Raw genomic sequence first — 20,756 nt, 5'->3', positions numbered from 1 at the left:
GTCTGGAGCAAGGGGGGCGTGCGGGCTGCCAGGAGGCCTTGAGACTGGGGGGGCCTACTGGTGCCCCAGCTTCCTGTTTGTTCTGTGGGCTCAGTAGCTGCCCACCTCTCAGCTACTTCTTGTGCTGTGTTAGCCAGAGAGGATTTCTGTTGCTAGCAGCCGTCAGCCTGACTTCTTTCCTACCTGTCAGGAAGGACTGAATAAAAATTCTCTGTAAACAATCCCAACTGAGAAGATGTGAGGTGATGGTCTTGGATGATTGTTCAAATTCCCTGATGGGCTTTGAGAAGATGGAAAGTGACGAGGCAAGATAATGGTCTCTAGTCTTCATTTGGGTAACTTCTGCCACTGCATCTCTTTCCTCTGGAAACTATCTTTCCTGAGGCAAGTTCTAGGTCCTTAGAAGAATTTGTCACCAAGGAGAAGATATAATCTATTAGAATGTAGAAGGCACTGCTTTCTAGGCCTGTTACCACATACTATTTACGTGCATTACTGAAAGGGACTCAGGACGGCAAAATTATTGAACAGTCATGACCTGCTTCTGTGTCAGCCCTTCCCAGTGCAGGACACCCAGCCGTTCGGGCTGCCTGTCACCGAGCCTGGGGCTGGCCTCCCGTTGGCTTGCAGGTAAATGTTCCCCCCTGCTAGGGGGTTTTAGTAACTACATCTGAAGTTGTGTCTCTCTGGCCTCCGAACTACAAGGGTCAAGGCAACATCCCTCTGGTTCAGCAGCGTCCAGCCTTGTGCCTGGCACTTAGTAGGCCATCAATACATGACCGAGGGGTAGGTGGCTGCAGTTAAATGTCTGATTAGGATTCATGGCAAATCACCTGTTAAGAAAACCCAAGTCTGTGCTTGGCTCTTTGACCATGATTTGTCCTTATTGCCACTTAGGAATGAGTAGTGAGAACACGGGGCCTATCCAAATTACAGACGTCTATCTAAGCAGGCAGGTCCAGCCTTGCGCAGATGGTTCTCCTTCTGAGGGCCCCTCCGTTGCTTCTTGGTGGCCCCTTCGTCCTTCCACACCCCACCTGCTCGGGCCCCGTGGCCCTTCCTTGAACAGCCTCTGCCCAGAGCCTGGTGCTGGCCGGGTCCGGAGGGGGAGGTTCCCCTAGAGGACCAGTGGCTGTGAATGCCTTGGTGGGGCAGCCTTCTGCCACTTGGTGGCACATGCATTTTGGGCAAGTGAGCTGCTGTCTTCCTTAGTGCTCAGAAAAGGACCCTTTGGGGAAATAAATCCAACAGTGTGGGCGTTTTCCGGAACAGTCCCGCATGGTGGCCTTGCTGTCCCCTTTCCATCGGAAGGACTCAGGTCCTAATCCCAGGCTCAGTGATTGGGGAGGCCTGGACCATATGCTCCGTGAGAGCAAGGGCTATGTGACCCCATTCCTTTATCCCCAGCATCAGCACCTAGTAGGTGCTCAAGGAACATGGTTGGGATTACATAGTTCATGCACAAGGCTGGGTCACGCCTCGCACCTGGACAAGTTCTGAGAGGAGGCTCCCCATCCACTGCAGACCCCAACAGCATCCATTTGTGAGACCTGGCATATGGGGCCCTACTACGCACAGATGGGTGCGCCCAGGCAGAAGTTTCTCTTCCAGCAGAAATCAGGCTTAAAATCCTCAGCCATCAGACGGGCAGGGCAGCCCTGGGCACTGCGTCTCTTACCTGAGGCGGCTGCCAAGAGGCCTCTGGGCGCTATTCTCACAGCATCAGAAGGACTGAGCTCTGTGCCACCTGTGCCACCCTCACAGGTCACAGCCCTTCTGCCTCTGCCTGGATCCAGCCCATGGGACTGCCCTACTGAGCGGGACTGGGAAAGTTTAGACAGGCAGACAGGCTGAGGTGGGAGAGGGCGCTTGCCCCCCATAGCTGAAACCCGGTGTATGCTGCCAGGGAGGGCAGGCACAGGTAGGGTCTAACACCTGGGTGGGCGACAGCGGACAGGAGCCCTGATGGAGTAACTGGACATTGTCCCCAGCCAGCAAGCCCCTTTCTTGGAGCATCCACACCAAGAAGCCCATGTGACATCTGAGGGTCTCTGGCCTCCACGAGTCGTGTATGTCAGCCTGTGCAAATAACACCACACCGACTTAAAAGTCATCCATCGTCAAGGCAGGAGCAGAGTACTTTCATTGTTAATGAAACTGGACGAAGGTCACATTTTCCCCCTGAAATTACTTTTCGGAGTTTATAAATACACCTTGTGAGGAGGAAGGAAATGGAGTGTGAGATGGAGCATCATTTTGGGAGGGGGGAGGACTATGCTTTTTTCCATCTAATTTTGAACCCTTTGAAGGGCTGAAGGACTCCACAAAGTAAGTCAAGTGTTTCTTTCCAAGGAACATCGCATCCAACCCATTTCAGGCAAACAGAATCCTTTACCCATGTTCCCAAATGCCAGGAACTCCGTTTTTTATGCTTTCTGTGAAAGTTACTTTCCTTGAGCTTGCCACGATTTCCAGTTGAAAACACCCGAAATGGAAGGACGCTTGCCCAGTGTGAGCAGACTTGGTGCAGGAGCCCGACTTCCCGTGATTCAGAGAGGGACTGAAATGACGGGGGCAGCACAGCAGTGCCCACTGCGTGCTGACCTGCGTTCCTTCATCACACCGCCTGCAGCCCCCACTTGTCCAGTTATTAACACTGGACAGGGCCTCTCTCCCCATTGTCCTCACTGTGGACGCAGGTTGAGGACACGCGTCCTCTCCTTTCTGGCATCACCTGGTGATGCTGGGGGCTGCTCTTGGTGTGGATGTTGTCTGTCATTTCGTGTGCGTGTGCACTTGTGCCATTTGCACATCTGATTGTTCCTAGCAGTATTTCTCTTTTTCCTTCTGTTTTTAAATGTATTTTTTAAAATTTGGTTTTCAATTACAGTTTACATTCAAAATTATGTTAGTTTCAGGTGTACAGCATAGTGGTTACACATTTGTATAGCTTATGAAGTGATCCCCCCGGTGAAGCTAGTGCCCACCTGGCACCACACATAGTCTTGCTACCATATTGTTATTGACTATAGTCCTATGCTGTACTCTGCATCCCCGTGACTACTGTGTAACAACCAATTTGTACTTCTTAATTCCTTCCCCTTTTCACCCACCCCCATCTCGCAACCATCAAAATGCTGTCTGTCTGAGGTGTGATCAAAACTACAGTGCACGCTGCTGCCAAGTGCCATCCAACGGAAAGGCAAGGATCTTCAATATAGGAAGTGGCACGTTGAACCTTAGTAACAGTGTGTGACAAGTTTCAACTTGTTGGGTGCAAGTTGGGTGTGAGCCATGGTTGAGAGAAAGTATGTTTTAAAGTGTGCCGTAAATCATCCTCCATCATGACAACGCTCCATATTTTGAGACACCTCAGTCCTACACCCATGCCCTCTCCAGGACTGCTTCCCCAGTCCTTTGCGGGGTTCCTAGCTGCTCAGGCATGTCCTACCGTCTACTATCTCTACTTGTCTCCCACACACTGGCTTTGGCTCAGTAGCTTGTCAGGGTGGGTTCGGTTGTGCTACAGGAACCAATAAAGCCCTAGGCTCAGTGGCTTAACACTGAGCAGGGGACATTGCAGGCAAAGGACAGGCCTCATACTGAAGTCAGCCATGGTTGGTGGGAAACTGGCCATCGTCTCATGGGAGTGTTGCCAGGCATTCGGGTGGTGGAAGGGCATGTGGCATCGGCCCTTTAAGTGTACACACAGAGGTGCTATGTGTCCCTCCTGCTTCCTCCTGCTTCCATCTGACAGACTGAAGTGAGGCCCTGGTCACACCTAACCTGGGGAGAAGGACGTCTAGTCCTGCAGTGGGCAGGAGCCTGGCAGCGGTGACTACCCCTCAGGGCCACCACCCCAGGTAAGCCACAGTTTCAAAAGGCCAGGGGCTTTTGTCACCTCACACTTTCTCCTCCCTGAAGTGCAGCCTAAAGCTTGGGCCCAGCTGTTGGATGACCAAGTGCCCCATGTCCAGACCCAGAAACCATCTCCCTGTCCTCGAGAATGGGTCCTGGGGTGTGAGTGGTCTGGCTGCAGCTGTCAGGAGAGCTGAGCCTCTAGAGGAGTTTGGGATACAGTTTATGGGAGCTGAATACTGTGTGAGCTCTGCTTCTTTGCCACAGACCCCATTTCCCTCCTTCTTAGTGCCTGCCACCCCACCTGCCCTGCCACCTCCAGCCTGGTGTCTCTCGAGCCTGGGCCAGCTCTGGCTGTGCCATGTCACATGCACGGGCTGGACAGTCTCCTGCCTGACCCAGAGGACACACACCCAATAGCACCTTTCTTTGGTTATAATATGTTGAGCCCTTCTCAGAGGCGAGGCACTGGCTTAAGTGCTTTGTCATGTCATTTGATTAATTCTTGTCACTAGCAGGTAAGGAGCCCTATCATTATGTCCATTTTTACAGATGAGGACATTGAGGCCAGAGATGTTTAAACACTGACCTGAGATGTGCAGCTGGTGGACAGGACCTCTGGGCTTGTCCCCACCTGTCCGACTCCCACCCCACCTGCCTTGTGATGTTGCCTAGGCTGGTAATGCCAAAGGTCAACCTCGAAGCATGTCACCAGCTCTGTGGGAACTGTGTTCTTTGTGGGGGCTGAAGAGCACAGATAATGGTGAAACTTACCGCTCGAGACATCAGGGCTAAGTGTGACTTTTGTTTGATAAGCTTGCATCTATGTCTTTAGGAGTAAACAGACCAACGATAAAGTGTCAGTGTCCTGGGTCTGTGCCAAAGGGAGACTGAAAAAGGCAGACACGGAGGGAGTGGCTGCGCAGATTGTCCCACCCGCTGCCCAGGCCCCCCAGCGAGGCGACCTGGATGACGGCCTTTGCTTCTTAGAGCTTCCCTTTGTCATCTGAAAAGTGTGGGGAGGACTCATTTCCACTCTGTAAATCAGACTGGGTAACGACCCACTTAGAAGGCTGATTCACAATAAAGAGAAAAATGATAACTATAGCTAAGTTGTACTGACATCGAGTGCCAGACAAAATGCTAAGAATGTCATGTAGTCTCTTCTTGACTTATCCCATTTCATACATCAGGAAAGCGAGGCTTAGGCAAGTTAAAAAATGTGCTCGAGCTCAGTTAGTGACAGCTGGAGGCCCAGCGAAATTTCCCGGGCCAAACTGAGCCACCAAGCTGCGCGGTGGGGTGGTGATGAGGATAATGTGGAGGGTCTCGGAGTTTTCACCATACGCATGTTTGCCGTGAACATCTCTGCCACAAGCGTTTTCGCTGCATGGCTAAGTGGCTGTGTGGCCATTTTGCTATAAAAGATAAAATGACTGGTTGACAGTTCAATTTACATTTGGCAGACTTCATGTATTTTGTCAGTATGGTTTCATTTCTCCATTGATGAGGTCCTCGCAGTACCCCCACTTTTATATTATTAGTGCTCTATACAGTTACAAGCAGGCATGATGGTGTGAAATCATGGATGACATCAAGTGCCTATGAAGTAGACTGCAAAGTGACATGTGATGCCAGGTTGCAGCCTCTGCAACACAACAATCCCATCTCAGTTTGCAGACCCTTCGCGAGCACAGCCTCCCTCCTACCTTTCAACACCAAGTTCACCGAGCTATGCAAATATGAAGGAGGCAACTACTAATTCACAATCGTCTTCAAGAGCATTAATATCGACCCTTTCCTTGGAAGCTGATACTGCTCTTCATGAGGGAGGAAACTGCTGTGAAAAAGAAAAAGTGCAATGCTGAACAAAGAGACAAACCAACAAGCAAAAAAAAAAAAAAAAAAAATGCATAATACTATAAACGAAAGACTTTGAAGACAATGCTTTTTAATTTTTGCAATAAAGTCTTAAATTTTATTATTAATTTTTCAGGTTTCAGTATGTTCTTTTTAATGTCCCTCTTCTACTTTTTGTTCTTTTATCTTTTATGGAGAAATTGCCTTTCAGCCAATTAGTTAGTTGTTTTGTGAAAGTGCTTATGGCAAAGATGTTCACAGCAAACATGCTTACAGTGAAAATACCAGACATGGGTGCGAGAGATGGTGGTGATGACAAAGATGGTGGGGATGGTGGGGTGGTGGGGGTGGTGCTGATGCCTGATGGCCCTACATTCTTTGCTGGTTAGCGCCCCGTTCTCAGGCTCACTGAAGCCCATGCCTTCCTTGGCAGCCCAGCCACAGGGGAGGAGTGGGTTCACGTGCAGGGGAAAGGCACTAGGTGAGTATATGTAACCCCTTCCCCAGTCAGTCCCATTTCCTCCCCAGGGAGCATTGTGAAGCCGCAGCCTAAGAGAGAGCCCCTAGGCAGGGTTGCTGGGGGATGACCCTCCCAGGATCCCACTGAGGCAGACTCTGCTCGGCACAGCTCCCCAGCCTGAGGCACCCCTTGGCACTCTGCTGGCCAGCACTGTTCCCTCCAGCCTGGCACAGTTCTGCGTACTGCTTCTCATGTGCCCAGCAGGGGATGCACTCAATTGCCCTCCCTGTCCACTTAAAGCCCAGTTTAAGAACATGTAGTTAGTCAGTTCATTCATTCATTTGTTCATTCACTTATTCATTTATATCGTCAACCATGTGCATGAAATGCCTGCCATGTGCCAGGCATTAGTGGTGTAGAGGAGCAGACAGGGGTCCAATCAGTCCCCTCTCAGTTGGGTGACTGGACGTGTGGCCTCCCGGAGCTGCCATCTCCTCGTCTCCAGAGTGTGGCTCATCAATGACACTGTGAGCTGAGTGAAATAGTGGCTCACTGCAGCCCCACTGTGAACACTAACTCTCTCCCTCCCAATGGCATTTCCTCTTATCGCCTTCAGGCCCAGGCTGGTCTTCTCCTGACTTTGGCCCCAAGGCCCAGGCTACGCTCAAGGCAAAGACCCCAAAACAGCAGGCTGGTTCCTGGGATCACTGAGCCATTCCACCCGCCATGAGCCTTCTGGGAGTCCTTTCCTCAATGCAGGAGAGAAAGCTGGGCTCGAGGTCCTTCAGGCTTCACACGGGCTGGCTGGCTTGCTTGGAGAGAAAATCTGTGGAGGAACAGAGCACAGGTCCCCTCCGTTCCCCTCTGAGCCAGGCCTGGGCAAGGCTGGCACCTAGCATGGTGACATGCCCAGCCAGGCAGAGTCAGGACATCCCGTCCCCGTGTGCCCTGTGCAGAGGTGTGTGTGTCAACAATAGAGGCCTATGGTGTCAAGGGAATGTTGGGGTCTGTCTATGTATAACCTTGTCCCCTGCAGAACTGGAGGGGAGAGCCCACCGGGAAGTTCTGCCCTTGGCCTGGTAGAGCCCGGGGCCCCTCAGGGTCTGCCCTCGCTCCTGACAGAGCTGACCACCCTCATTAAGGTGTCTGAGTGTGACCAGCATGGGGGGCCTCTGCAGTTGGACACCACCCAGCGTGTGTGTGTGTGTGTGCGTGTGTCTCAGGGCTGGGCTGGGGTGGGTACAGAAGCCTAGAACAAGTAGTCAGAGCCCTCTGGCCAGAATGCCCTAGAGCTGAGTACAAGGAAGGGGTTCTGCATGGCCTCGGGCTCTTGGTGGGTGAGAAGGGATTAACCAGACTGACATTTTCTGTTTAAGCCTCAGATAAATCCAGCCAAAGGCTCTTTCAGTTCCTCTGGCCCCCTAATATACAGACACCAACAGACACCACCCCCGCCCCCACCAGAGTCTTGCATGGAAAGGTTGGCAGGAGGTCCTGCTCTTGGCCTCGCCATGCAGCCCGGGCTGCTCCCTCCCCGACAGTTCAGCTAGGGCAGCTCTCAGGGTGGGACGCCCTACCCTGCCCCACGCAGCCACGCATCCCCTGCCCAGCTCTCAGTGGACAAGCTTTGGAGGGAGGAGCCCCCACACAAACCAAACTGAGGCACCTTTCTCCCATGCTGGCGTCATTCTCATTTCCACTTATTTAGCAGACTGGTTGCTCATTGCCTAGTGTTGCTGACATGCCCTCCTCTCCACGTCAGACACACGCAGGATGAGAGCACAGGCAGCTGTGAACTAATGAAAAGCATGTGGGCAAAAGGATAGGGGGATGAGAAGTCAAGACAGTGAGGATGTGCCCATGTCTTCCAAAAATTTGTCCCAAAACGGAGAGAGGGAGAGACAGGGCAAAGAAAGAAGGCAGGAGGACAAAGCGGGGACCAAGACAGGAAGAGACCAAGAAAGGGAGAAAGTGGGCCCACGGTGCCCAGGACCTCGTATGGCCTTTGCTGTCCGGACAGTGGAGGGAAGCCTGGAGCTGCTGAGAACAGGGCCGGTGAGGGCAGCTCTGTGGCTTGTGCCCCGGCGGGGTCCCCAGCCTGGAAGAAACGGGGAGCCAGGGAGAAAGCAGGTAGCAGGGTCTGGCCAGGGTGGCCTGTTGACCCCACCATCAGCTCACTTGCGCAACACACACTAACAAAAATGTGTGTGTATGTGGGGCTCCTTTGTACATTGTATTCTCTCTTCCTTACTCACTGGAAATGAGAAATACACACCCTGCTCTGACCCCTCTGCACCCCAGCCCCAGGGGCCTCAACCCAGAGTCCACAGACCTACACCTCCCGCCTCGGGCAGGCCCCAACCCCATCACCATCAGCATTACTGTCCCACCTGGAACAGCACAGTGAAAATGCTGTGCACTGCACACTCAGGTGTGACCACAGCTCTGCGCTCACCCTCAGCTGCCTTCTCCATACCATGGACATGGGGACCTCTGGCCTCAGGATCACCGAGCAGGCAAAGTGAAAAGGTCTAATGATGATGGCAGAATGGGCCCATCTCCCTGCTGCTTTGCAAAGCAGACCAGGCCGGCATTGTGGTTATCAACACCTGCATCTCACGCACGAGGAAAGCCAGGACTCGGCCAGGCCACTGGCTGTCCCGTCAGCAGTTCCCTGCGCTGGGCACTGTGCCCAGAGCGCCATGCCCAGCCAAGGAGCTGCCTTTTCTGCTCATGGAGCAGGACCTGCTATTTGCCTGCTCCCGGGAAGGCTCTGCCAAGTGTGCTGATGGAAGTGACAGCCTCCGGGCCCGAGCTCTCCAGAACCAGCTGGACTGGAAACACTGCAGTTCAGACTTCGCTTCCCCGGGCACAGCAGCTTTATACCCAGTCTTCTCAGGAGCGAGTCTGTGTCCAGGAGAAGTGGGACCAGGTAGTAGGTCCTCGAGAAGCTGGATATCTTTCTGGGGTCCTGCCAATGCTGAATCACCTAGAGAATTAAAGTGCAGACCTGTGGGCCCAAAACCCTGCAAGAAGCTGACTCAGCAGGTGTGTGTGGGGGTGAGGAATGAGGGTGGACATCTACATGTCAAATCTCCCAGGGACCCTAGGTCCACCCAGCATAGGAGCGCAGCAGCCTGGCAGAGTGGGTATGACCCTGGGCTCTGACGTTCCGCGGCCTGGGTTTCCATCTGCTTCTGCACCTTTAGTAGTTGTGGCACCTTGATGTGTTACTTGGACCCCTGTGCCTCAATTTTATTATCTGTAAAATGGAGATCATGATGGAGGGCCATCAGAGTGTTGTCACATGATGAAATGACTGGCTGCATCAAAGCCTCGGCTTACCACAAACGTCCTCCAAAGCAGGGTTAGTTGGGGGGGAGGGGGGGAGGGTTGTCTTTAGTTTTGTCTACCTACTTTGGGTTCCCTGAGATAGTGAAGCTGGAACCTTGGCCCCACCTGTGTGGGGAAGGCAGGCGCCTCTGTCAGACTCCTCTCTGAGACACAGCCTTTCCCCTGGGAGCCCAGACAGATACAAGTGCACACACCGAGGGTTTCCATGGTTACTACACACACACTTAAAAAAAAGATTTTTTTTTTCTGTTTTGGTTTTAAAAGACAAGACAGAAGCAAACACAGCCTAAAGATTGGTTGCAGTCCACTAGCCACAGGGAGGCAGGGAGGCAAAGAGGCTGGAAGCCACAGCAGGGCGGCTGCCCACCACAGTCCCCTCAACGTGGCCTTGACTTGCAGCCACTTCCACGGTTGAACCAGGAAGCAGGAGGCCTCAGGCAGTGGTTGTCAGCCACAGTGCCAGAGGCCACACCAGAGACAGGCTGTGGTTCTCCTATTCATTTGAGTCAGCTGTGACCCTCAGCCCAGCTTCAGTGATGGCGAAGAAATTAGCATCTGTGTGGCCAGCGGCCTTCACAAGGTTCCTAAAATGTACCATGTTTACTTCTTTGCTCTTCAATTTAAGTGACCGAAGGAAGAGCGATTCCTGTCGGTGAACCCACTCTCTGGAGGGTGCACGTCAGGGCTGAGCGTCAGCAAGGAGCTCCCCGTGGGGCTGGCTCCATGCTCCTCGGAGTGTCAGTCCTTGGTGTGCTTCCTCCAATGTCAGAGGATTTAAGGACGTTTTATCTCATTATTAGGACACATGCAGATTCAGGAATATACCAGAGCCAGCTTCCTGGCCCCTGGGGTTTCCCGTCATTGTGTGGAGTCGGAGCTCTGCCCTTGGATGAGTCCCAGAAATGTTATGCTGCCTCTGTGCTCTAAAGAGAGCTGTTTGCTCTTACATGGGTTGGGTTCTCTTCGAGGGTAGGCCGTGACTCTTGCTAAATGTATTTGAACTAACTGCGATGGTGGTGATTTTGGGAGTAGTTCACACCCACGTCTGCCCGATTTCCACTCTCCCTATTTCCTATTTCCTACAAGTTCCCGGCCCACTGATTCACGAGGTTTCTAATTCACTTAACAGGTAAGCCGCACGTATGAGGCTCTCCAATGGGTTCAGGACGCACTGACAAGACGCAGGCACATTCCAGTGAATGCGTGTGGTACCCGCCCTGTTTGCCACAAGTGCGCTCCAGTTTCCTGAGGAATCTACCTTCGCCTGGACTGGCTCTTCCCATTGGAAGGACGGCATGATGACCAGCATCCCCTTTGCAGGCTGGACTTGGAGGCCCACAGGCTGCAGAGATGGTAGGTGACGGAGTCACAGTTTGCACCCAGCCGGTGGGTCTCTAAGCCTCCACCCTAGGGGCGCCGGACAGGGGCTCCGCTCCCAGAGAAGCTCGGAGCACAGGGCATCTCTGCCAAGCGCGCCGTGGGTTCTTGCCGGCCTGCGCTGACAGCAAGCCCCTCTCTGCGCTCGGTGTCAGTGTGTACCGTGTGGATTGCGACCACTGAAACCACAGACGGTGGATATCACCTGGCTGCTCATATGGACCACACGGGAGTTTTACAGCCCAGTGCCCGGGACGCTTCACCAAACCAACTCAGTCGAGATCCCTGGAAGAAGCAGCGGGGAAGCAAGGACTCTGAAAGCTTTGCAGGGAAGTCCTAAGTGCCGGGAGGCTGAGAACCACACCTGTTGCCGAATCAGCCAGATCAGCGTCACCTCCTGACATTTTAACCAGCTGACACCCTTGTGTGCGGGCGGCCGCCTGCCTCCCGCAGCTGGAAGGGAAGTGAGTCTTGACGCCTGCGTGGTTTTGCCATCGAAACGCAGCTGGGATGCTTGTTTCACCCCCACCAGAAAGTACAGCTCAATACCTGCTTCTGGCAAACGTCGTGCAGTCTGTGATCAGATGGTGCTAAAGAATGCTGTTCCCACAGCTGCACCTGCTTGGCGGGCAACTGACCCCGACACACTGCCTCGAAACCTCCCTGGCTCCCCCGTCCAGTGTGCTGACCTTGGGGGCTGGGGGTCCAGCCAAGCCAGGAGGGCAGCGGGGATGGCGGACCACTGTCCTGGGAAGACGCGAAGCGGGTGAATCCTGGGCCAGTTGCCACGTGCGTGCTTACTGGTGCGTGGGGTACTGTAGGCAGGTCTCATTTGGTTGAGCTCTCTTTGGATAAAAAGGTTTTGATACAAAAGTTAGAGGGGGGGAAATCCGTAAACTATCCATTCGTACAGGCTTTTTCCCCAAATGTATTTATGGTCGCCTTGTTGTAAACAGACACTTGGGCACCCAGCTCTTTTTAACTTGAACCACTCGGCCTCACTGCTACTCGGGCGGGATAACCACAGCTTATCTGACCACCCACTCTTGCTAGCCACTCCGACGGCCTCTGGCCCTTCATTGTTATAAATTACATGTTAAGGAATATTTCATGCATGTTGCTTTTTTTCCTAGATTATTCATTTAACATAAATTTATCAAAGTGGAATTAGCAAGTAAGAACTTTTAAAAGGCTCTTATTACCAAACTGTTTCTTGAAAGAGTTACATTAACATGTTGCCACTGTTATGGGCAACATTCCACTGGGATAGGGTATTTCTTGTTGAGCTATTTTTTAGCAGCTTAATCCACAAAAGAATGCCACATTGTTGTGTGCATTTCTTGGATTAGGAGCAAGTTCGTTTGTTCATTCATTCATTCATTCATTCATCCAATGATGAAAATAGTCATTAGGTGCCCATTCTGTGCCAGCCACTGCAAGACAGCGGTGAACAAAACAGACCCAAATCCCACCCCTGAGAAGTCATCTTCAAGTGAGCGGTCGCATTTTGTCTGTTCTCCAGCAACTAACTGTGTAATTGGATAACAGCAAGGTTTGGGTGTTGGGACACTTTCCACACACACCTTAATTCCTACAGCCTAGCACAGAATAGGCTTCTCTGAGACCCCATTTGCAGGTGACACCAAAGGATGTGTCTGCCTAGGATGGCCATGCCTCCACCCTACCTACATGCAGGTTGGATTGTCCTTAATCCCTGGCCTGAGTGGACAGCCCACTCTGGCAGTCGTGGTGAGTGGCGGTGACCTGGTGGCCGTGGTGAGGCAGCACGCTGAGTTGAGGAGAGCATGTGGGTCCTCTGGCTAGGGTGACCTACGTCCACATGTGTGCTCTGCCCCATCCTATTGAGACCTGGGACACATGAGCTGCCAGGGCCTGAGCTTCATCTGTAACATGGAGTGACAGTGACCTTAGAAGTTGGTTGCAGTGTTCCTCTGAGAGCACCCTCTTAGCACGGGGCAGGCCGGCAGTGATATTCTTCCCCTCTCCTTCAGATACAGCATCCAGGGCTTCCCCCATGGGTGTCACAGACAGGGGTGAGGTGCCTAGCTGATGAGCACTTCTAGAAACTGGCCTGCGGGTGCTCTGTCCTCCTCCCATGATGTAGTTAATTCTGGAAGAGGCTTTGCACAGGCACAGATTTTCTGACAACAAGTAGACTGCTGCTTTAGGTGGCTGTACCTAGGCGGGGCCGCCTCAGCGACAATGACTAGCACATTTGGGGTGCCAACAGCAGCCCTGCAATCGGAGCCCCTTCACAGCAGCTGGGTTGGCAGGTCTGCTGAGGGAATCAGAACGGGGAAGGAGACACTGAGTAGACTGTTGGAGTCATTCTCTGGTAAGACCAAGATCTCCCACAGGGTGACAAAAAAAAAGCCTTAAACGTTAGGAAATTACCCAAACAGAAAAAAAAAATATGTTGTATAGAGTACTTCAAAGTGATCAAAATGAAGACAATGGGATTTTCTGAAGCAAACAACCCAGGACACAGCAGTTGGTTCTGATACCAAGGTCGTCGGAGGGAACTCTGGTCTGTGGGCAGCCTGAGGTACTTTCCGCCCGTGAACCACCACAGGGACATGACTCTGGGAGAACTCTGTTCCAGTCTCTAAAGCCAAGAGAAAAGCCCCAAGTTGGTTTAACTGGTGGCTGCATGCTACAGGCAGCCCGGATCTGAAGAATAAGAGACGGGTGGGGAGCGGCTGCATTCCGATGTGCTCGCACACGGTGATGGCTATAATGTTGCAGGCTGCTGCCCGGCAGGCCAGGTAAGTGTGTAGACTTTCTGCGCACTGTTTGAGGCCAGAGAGAGAACAGTTACTTGAAAGGAAAGTCCTGACACCTTCCACTGCCTTCCTTATTTTTCTAAAGTAGCTTTATCACAGTAGAATTGACATGTGAAAAAGCCATACCTACTCCCATAATAAGAGTTATTACTAGAAATAACTTTTATGATTTATCTGTATGGCAGGGCAAACTTCTAATTACGGAACATCTGCTCTTGTACTCCTGCAAATGACCTTCTCCCCTCTGAAGCCCCAAGGTGCCTTACCTCATCATTAGCTCAGAATGTCATCTGTACCTTATTTTAACTTTCTGTCTCTGAACCTCTCCTGTATGAGGGGTGTCTGACTTGCTTATGTATGTGGGGTTCCCATACATATGTATGTAATTAAATTTGGTTATTTTCTCTTGTTGAAAAAAAAAAAAGAAAAGAAAAAAGAAAAGCCACACTTAAAGTATACAAGTTTTCACGTATGCATAGGTCGACAAAACAGTCACATCAGCCAATACAGTGGATGTCTCCATCCCTCCTCTAAAAGTTCCCTCATGCACCTTTATAATCTCTCCCAGGTATCCCTTTTTTTCCCTCCATCCCTAATTATTTGCTTCACATCACTATATTTTCATTTCTAAAGGGGATATTCAATGTGTAGTCTTCTTTTGTCTGACTTCTTTCACTCAGTGTAATTATTTCAGAGATTCATTCATATTGTGTGTATGAATAAATAATTTCTTTCTTTCTTTTTTTCCTGAGTAGTAGTTTGTTGAATGGATATGCCAGTTTGTTTTTCCATTCATCTGTGGGTGGACATTTGGTCTGTTTCCACTGATTGGTCATTGTGAGTTATGGCATAATGGACGTTGGAACTGAAGTCTTTGTGGAGACACTTACTTCCTTTTGTCTTGTAATTGAATATGTAGGGCATGTGGTAGGTGCATGTTTAACTTTTTGAGGAGCTCTAAGCTGTTTTCCCAGAGTGGTTACATCACTTTGCATCCCCACCAGCAGTGTATGAGGGTTCCAGTTCCTCCACATTCTTGTCAACACTTGCTATGCTCAGTCTTTTTAATTTTAGCCATTCTAAAATATGTGTAGTGGAATCTCGTGATTTTAATTTGCATTTTCCAATGACTAAAGATGTTGAACATGCTTTCATGTGCTTATTGGCTTCCACATATCTTCTTTAGGAAAATGTCTGTTTAAATCTTTTGTCCATTTTATTTTTAGTTGGGCTGTCTGTTTTCTTATTATTGAGTTTTGAGAGTTCATTATATATTCTAGAGATAAATGCATTATCAGATATGTGCTTGGCAAAAATTTCTCCCAATCTGTGATTTATCTTTTCATTTCCTTAATAGTGTCTTTCAAAGAGCAGAAGTTTTTAATTATGATAAAATCCAGTTTATCAATTTATTATCTATGGATTTGGTGTCATAGCTAAAAACTCTTTGTGTAAACCAGGATCACAGAGATTTTCTCCTGTGATTTCCTCTAGAGGTTTATATTTTCAGATTTTATATAGAGAGCTATAATCCATCCTGAATTATTTTTTAAATATGATACAAGTTATGGGCTCAAGTTGATTTTTTGGCACATACACATTCAATTTTTCCAGGGCCATTCGTTGAAAAGGCTGTTTCTCCTCCATTGAACTGCTTTGCACCTTTGTCAAAAATAAGCTGTCCAAATTAGTGTGTGTGTGTGTGTGTGTGTGTGTGTGTGTGTGTGTGTATTTCAAGTGTCAGGTACAATAATATTTTATATTTTCTTGTGTCCTGCAACCTTGCTAAATTCACTTTTTAATTTATGTTTTAGTATTTTATTTGTAGATTCCTGACAATTTTATACATACATGGTTTTGCCAGCTGTGATTCTTCCAGTCTATGCCATTTATTTCTTTTTCTTGACTTATTGTGCTGGCTAGCACTTCCAGTACTACATTGAATGAGAACAGATGTTCTTACCTTGTTCATGATCTTAGGGTGAGAAGATTCTATCTTTTACCATGAAATATGATATTAACTGTAGGGTTTTCATAGCTGCCCTTAAATAGGATGAGAAGTGCTCTTCTAGTCCTAGTTTTCTAAGAGTTTTTAATCAGGAATGGATGTTAGATTTTGCCAAGTTTTACCTACGTCTATTGAGATGGTCACATGGTTTTTCTTTTGTAAATTAACTTAGTGACTTACATTGATTGGGTTTTGCATATCAAATCAACCTTGTGTTACTGGGATAAAACCCATTTGGTCATGATTTTATTATTTTCATATATAGTTGAATTTGATTTGCTAAATTTTCTTTAGAAATGTTGCATTTTTGGTCATTAAAGTTATTAGTCTATAGTTTTATCTGGCTTTGGAATCAGGGCAATGCTAGTCTCATAAAATGGGTTAGAACTATTCTCTTCAGTTTTCTGAAGAGTTTTTGAGAATCGTTATTCCTCTTCTCTAATGTTTGGTAGAGTTCACAAGTAAAGCCATATCAGCCTGCAGTTTTCATTATGAGTACATTATAACTACAGATTCAAATTATTCCATAGATAGAGGGATATTCAGGTTACTTCTTTTTGAGTGAGCTCTGGTAGTTTGTGTCTTTAAACGAATTTGTCAGATCAAAGACTTAAGCATAAGACCTGACACAACAAACTGCATAGAAGGAAACATAGGTACTAAACTTATGGACCTTGGGTTCAAAGAGCATTTTATGAATTTGACTCCAAAGGCAAGGGAAGTAAAAGCTAAAATAAACAAATGAGACTATATGAAACTTAAAAGCTTCTGCACAGCAAAAGAAACCATCGACAAAATAAAGAGGCAATCAACTGAATGGGAGAAGATTTTTGCAAACAATACCTCCGATAAGGGGCTAATATCCAAAATATACAAGGAACTCATGCAACTCAACACCAAAAAAACAAACAACCCAATTGAAAAATGGGCAGAGGACCTGAAGAGACATTTCTCCAAAGAGGACAAACAAATGGCAAATAGACATATGAAAAAATGTTCAACATCACTAAGCATCAGAGAAATGCAAATAAAGGAATTTGTCCATTTCATCTAAGTTTTCTAAATTTATAAGAATAAAGTTGTTTGTAATATTTTATTATCCTTTTAATATCTGTAGAATCTGAGTGATATCAGCTCTGTCATTCCTGATATTAATTTGTGTCTTCAGTAATGTTTCCTGATCAGTCTGTCTAGAAGTTTTAAAATTTTATTGACCTACTTAAAGAACTAGCTTTTGGTTTGTTGATTTTTCTGTATTGATTTATTGTTTTCTATTTCATTGATTTTTCACTTTAATTTTTATTATTTTTCTTCTAATGCTTAGTCGGCTTTAATTTGCTCTTCTTTTTCTACTTGTTTCAGTGTAAGTTGAGGTCATCAACTAAAGATCTTTCCTTTTTTTTTTTTTAGACATTTAGTGCTATAAATTTTCTGCTAAGATTTCTATAGTGGCATCTTACAAATGTTGATATCATGTGTTCTCATTTTCATTATGTTCAAAATAAGTTTTTTTAACCTTTGATTTCTTATTTGGGTTGTTGAGAAATTAATTACTTAATTTTCCAAATTTTTGGGAATTTTTCAGATACATTTTTGTTAATGATTTCTATTTTAATTGCAATTTGTTCAGAAAATATCCTCTGTATAACTTGAATTCCTTAAATTTTATTAAGCATTGTTTTATGGTTCAGAATATATTTCATCTTGGAAAATGTCCTAAGTGCCTTTGTGAAAAAAAATGTGTATTCTCCTCTTTCTGGGTGAAGTGTTCTATAAATGCCAAGTAGGTGAATTTTGTTAATAGTGTTATTTAAGTCTTCTACATACTTGCTGATTTTCTGTTTACTTGTTCTATCAATTATTCAGAGAGAGGTATTGAAAACTACAAATGTCTCTGTGTATTTCTCCTTACAGTTCTATCAATTTCTGCTTCAGAGTTTTGAAGCTCTGTTATTAGATGCATAAATATTTAGGATTTTTATGTTCTGTTGATAAACTGAATCTTTGTCATTTGAAATTTCCTTCTTTATCCTTGATGATATTCTTTGCTTGAAATCTGCTTTTATATTCCTATAGCCATTCTGGAATTAATGTTCCATTCTTTTTATTAATGTTCACATTGTATATATACTATTTTTTTTCTTTTAACCCATTTTTGTCTTTATATTTAAAGTACATTTCTTATAAGTAGCATGTGGTTGGAACTGCTTTTTTAAAAAAAATCCAATTTGACAAACTCTGCCTTTTATTGGAGGTGTTTATACACCCTTTACATTTAGTGTAGTTATTGCTATAATTAGAGTTAATCCTGTCCTCTTACTTTTTTTAAAAAAATTATCCCATCTGTTCTTTGCACCCCTTTTTCTCTTCTTTGCCTTATTTTGGATTGAGTATTTTTATAACTAAACTTGATCTCTTTTGTTGCCTTATTTGCTATAACTCTTTGTTGTGTTATTTTAATATTTCTTTCGGATTACAGAATACATCTTTAACTTATCACAGCCTACTTTCCAGTGGTATTGTACCTCACATATAGTATAAGAAGCTTACAACAGTACATTTCCATGGCTCTTCTCCTGGCATTGATATTGTTGTCATTCATTGTACTTATGCACATGTTATAAACATCATTCTCCATAATTATTATTTTTGTTTAAACATCATGTTTTATAGTCATGCCTACTTTTCCTTATTTCTTCCTGAGGTGCTGAAGTCTTCTGTTATCATTCCTTTCTGCTTAGAGCAGTTCCTTTAATCATTCCTTGAGAGCAGGCCTTCTGGTAACATATTCTCTTAGTTTCCCTTCATCTGAGAATGCCTATCCTTTATTCCTAAAGAATAATTTGACTTCTTGCTTCCAGTCTGTCATATAAGGAACTTGGATGTTATTACTCTGTCCTAACAGCAAGCAAAAAGCTGAACAAACTGAAAAATAAACAACTCTTCTGAGATCTGTCAGAGAGGTGAGGTCACAGGGCAAACCACTGCCCCACAAATTGGAAAGACAGGGAAGCAAGTCAAGATGATCACATCTGGGAACAAAAACTCCCAAGGGAGAAGAAACTCTCATGGGATCCATTTTGGCTGAGTAGGGCAAGTGTGATCAAATGAGTTTCTGTAGTTATGTCACCTTTTACTGATTCTTTGCTGGGGAAGCAGGCTTCCCTTGGAGTTTTTTTTCTCTGTGTCTGTTGACAGTTTTGGGTTACAGGTACCCCATCTGTGATGTGGAGGAGATGACACAAACAAACAAAATTAAAAAAAAAAAATCAAACAGAGAACTTATCATGTTGTTCTTCAAGTCTGCGGTCTAGGCAGTTGGCTTTATTCTTTATCCCTTCCCAAGTCTTCCTGTTTGCTGTGCAGGGATTTTTAGTTGTAAGAAGACAAGACCTGGGAGGGATGGGGCTGCTCCTTGTCAGCTGGAACTGGAAGTCCGCAATGATTTTTCAAAGATATTAAATAATAAGGTAAAATTCCTGTGTATCTACTCGAGTGGTTACCATTTCCGGTGCTCTTTTTTTTCTCTGTGCAGATCCATGGTTCCACCTGATGTCATTTTCCTTCGGCCTGGAGGACTTCTTTTACCATTTCTTGTGTGAATCTGCTGCTGAAGAATTCTTTCAACTTTTATATGTCTGCAAAAGTCTTTATTTCCTCTGCGTTTTTTAGAGATTTTGGGGGGGGATATTAAATTCTGTTATTAAATTCTAGGTTAAATTCTAGGTTGACAGATTTATTTTTCCTTTGAAAATATAGGAGATATGCTTATCATAAGAAATTATCATGGGGTCAATGTGAAGATAAAAGTATGCTACAGAATTTAATAAACAATCACAGATATGTAAAACAACCAATATTTATACCTAGAAAGAGACCAAAAGGAAATGAAATTTTAACTCTTTTCCCTTTATATGGTGGGACTATTAATTACCCACTTTCTTTCTATTTTTGTAGATTTATTTTTTCTAACATGTACAGCTTTTATAATGGAAATAATTTTATTAGGTTGGTACAAAAGTAATTGCATTTAAAAAGTTAAAAATAATTTCAAAAACCGCAATTACTTTTGCACGAACCTAATAAAATATTATATTAAAGAGACAGTAAACACAAGTTCTAGGACAGGCAACTAAATTAACTGTGGTGAAAAGTCAGAACAGTGGTTGCCTCAGGAGAAGTGAGATGCTGCAAAGGGCACCAGGACACTTTTTTTGGATGATAGGAATTTTTTTGTATCCTGATGGAGTGTGGGTTACACAGGCATATCTTTTTTTCAAAAATTTAATGTTAAGATTTGTGTATTTCATGATCTCTACATTTTACCTCAAAACCAAAAAGAAATGTATATAAATTAATTGGGTTGAGGTGGGGGTAGGAAGTAGGTGAAGTAAAGATAAAAGCAGAATGGCAGAAACTGGATAATTATGGAAGCTGGTGAAAGGTACACAGGGTTCATTAGACTCTGCTGTTCACTGTGTATGTTTGAAATTTTCACAGTAAAAGGTGGAAACACACACATAGTCCCTCTGACCTAGAGAGGGTGCTGACCATTGTCTTCATTTAAAACAAAAACAAGGAGAAAAAGAGAGTAACTTGCTGCGACAGAGAGCGGCTATGGCTTGACTAGGAAGATTGCATCACTAGGAAAACCTCCCACACAACGGGCATTTTCGGGTTCCTAATTGTCTTTAACATTTGATCTTTATTGGTTTCAGTTGCAAAAGTAAAAAAACCCCAATGGCAAATGATCGCACATTGGAGGTAAGCAAAATTTAGGAAATGAGTTCATAGTCACAGCCCTAGAGATCACTGCCTTCAGGGTTTAGTAAGCCCTTCAGATTTGTGTGTGTGTGTGTATGTGGACAAGACTGGCTTTATAGTACACCTACTCGTCTGCTTCCTCTTTGGTACTTAAGCATTCTACTTGGAGATCTTTATAAAACAGAATAAGCAGCTATTTAGAAGCAGAAGTTAAAACCATATAAAAAGGAATGTCCTTTCTCTTTGGGTTCCAAGATTATGCCAGTTTTTT

Source organism: Rhinolophus sinicus, linkage group LG05, assembly GCF_036562045.2.
Source record: "Rhinolophus sinicus isolate RSC01 linkage group LG05, ASM3656204v1, whole genome shotgun sequence".
Taxonomy (NCBI): Eukaryota; Metazoa; Chordata; class Mammalia; order Chiroptera; family Rhinolophidae; genus Rhinolophus; species Rhinolophus sinicus.
This window is presented reverse-complemented; position numbering follows the sequence as displayed.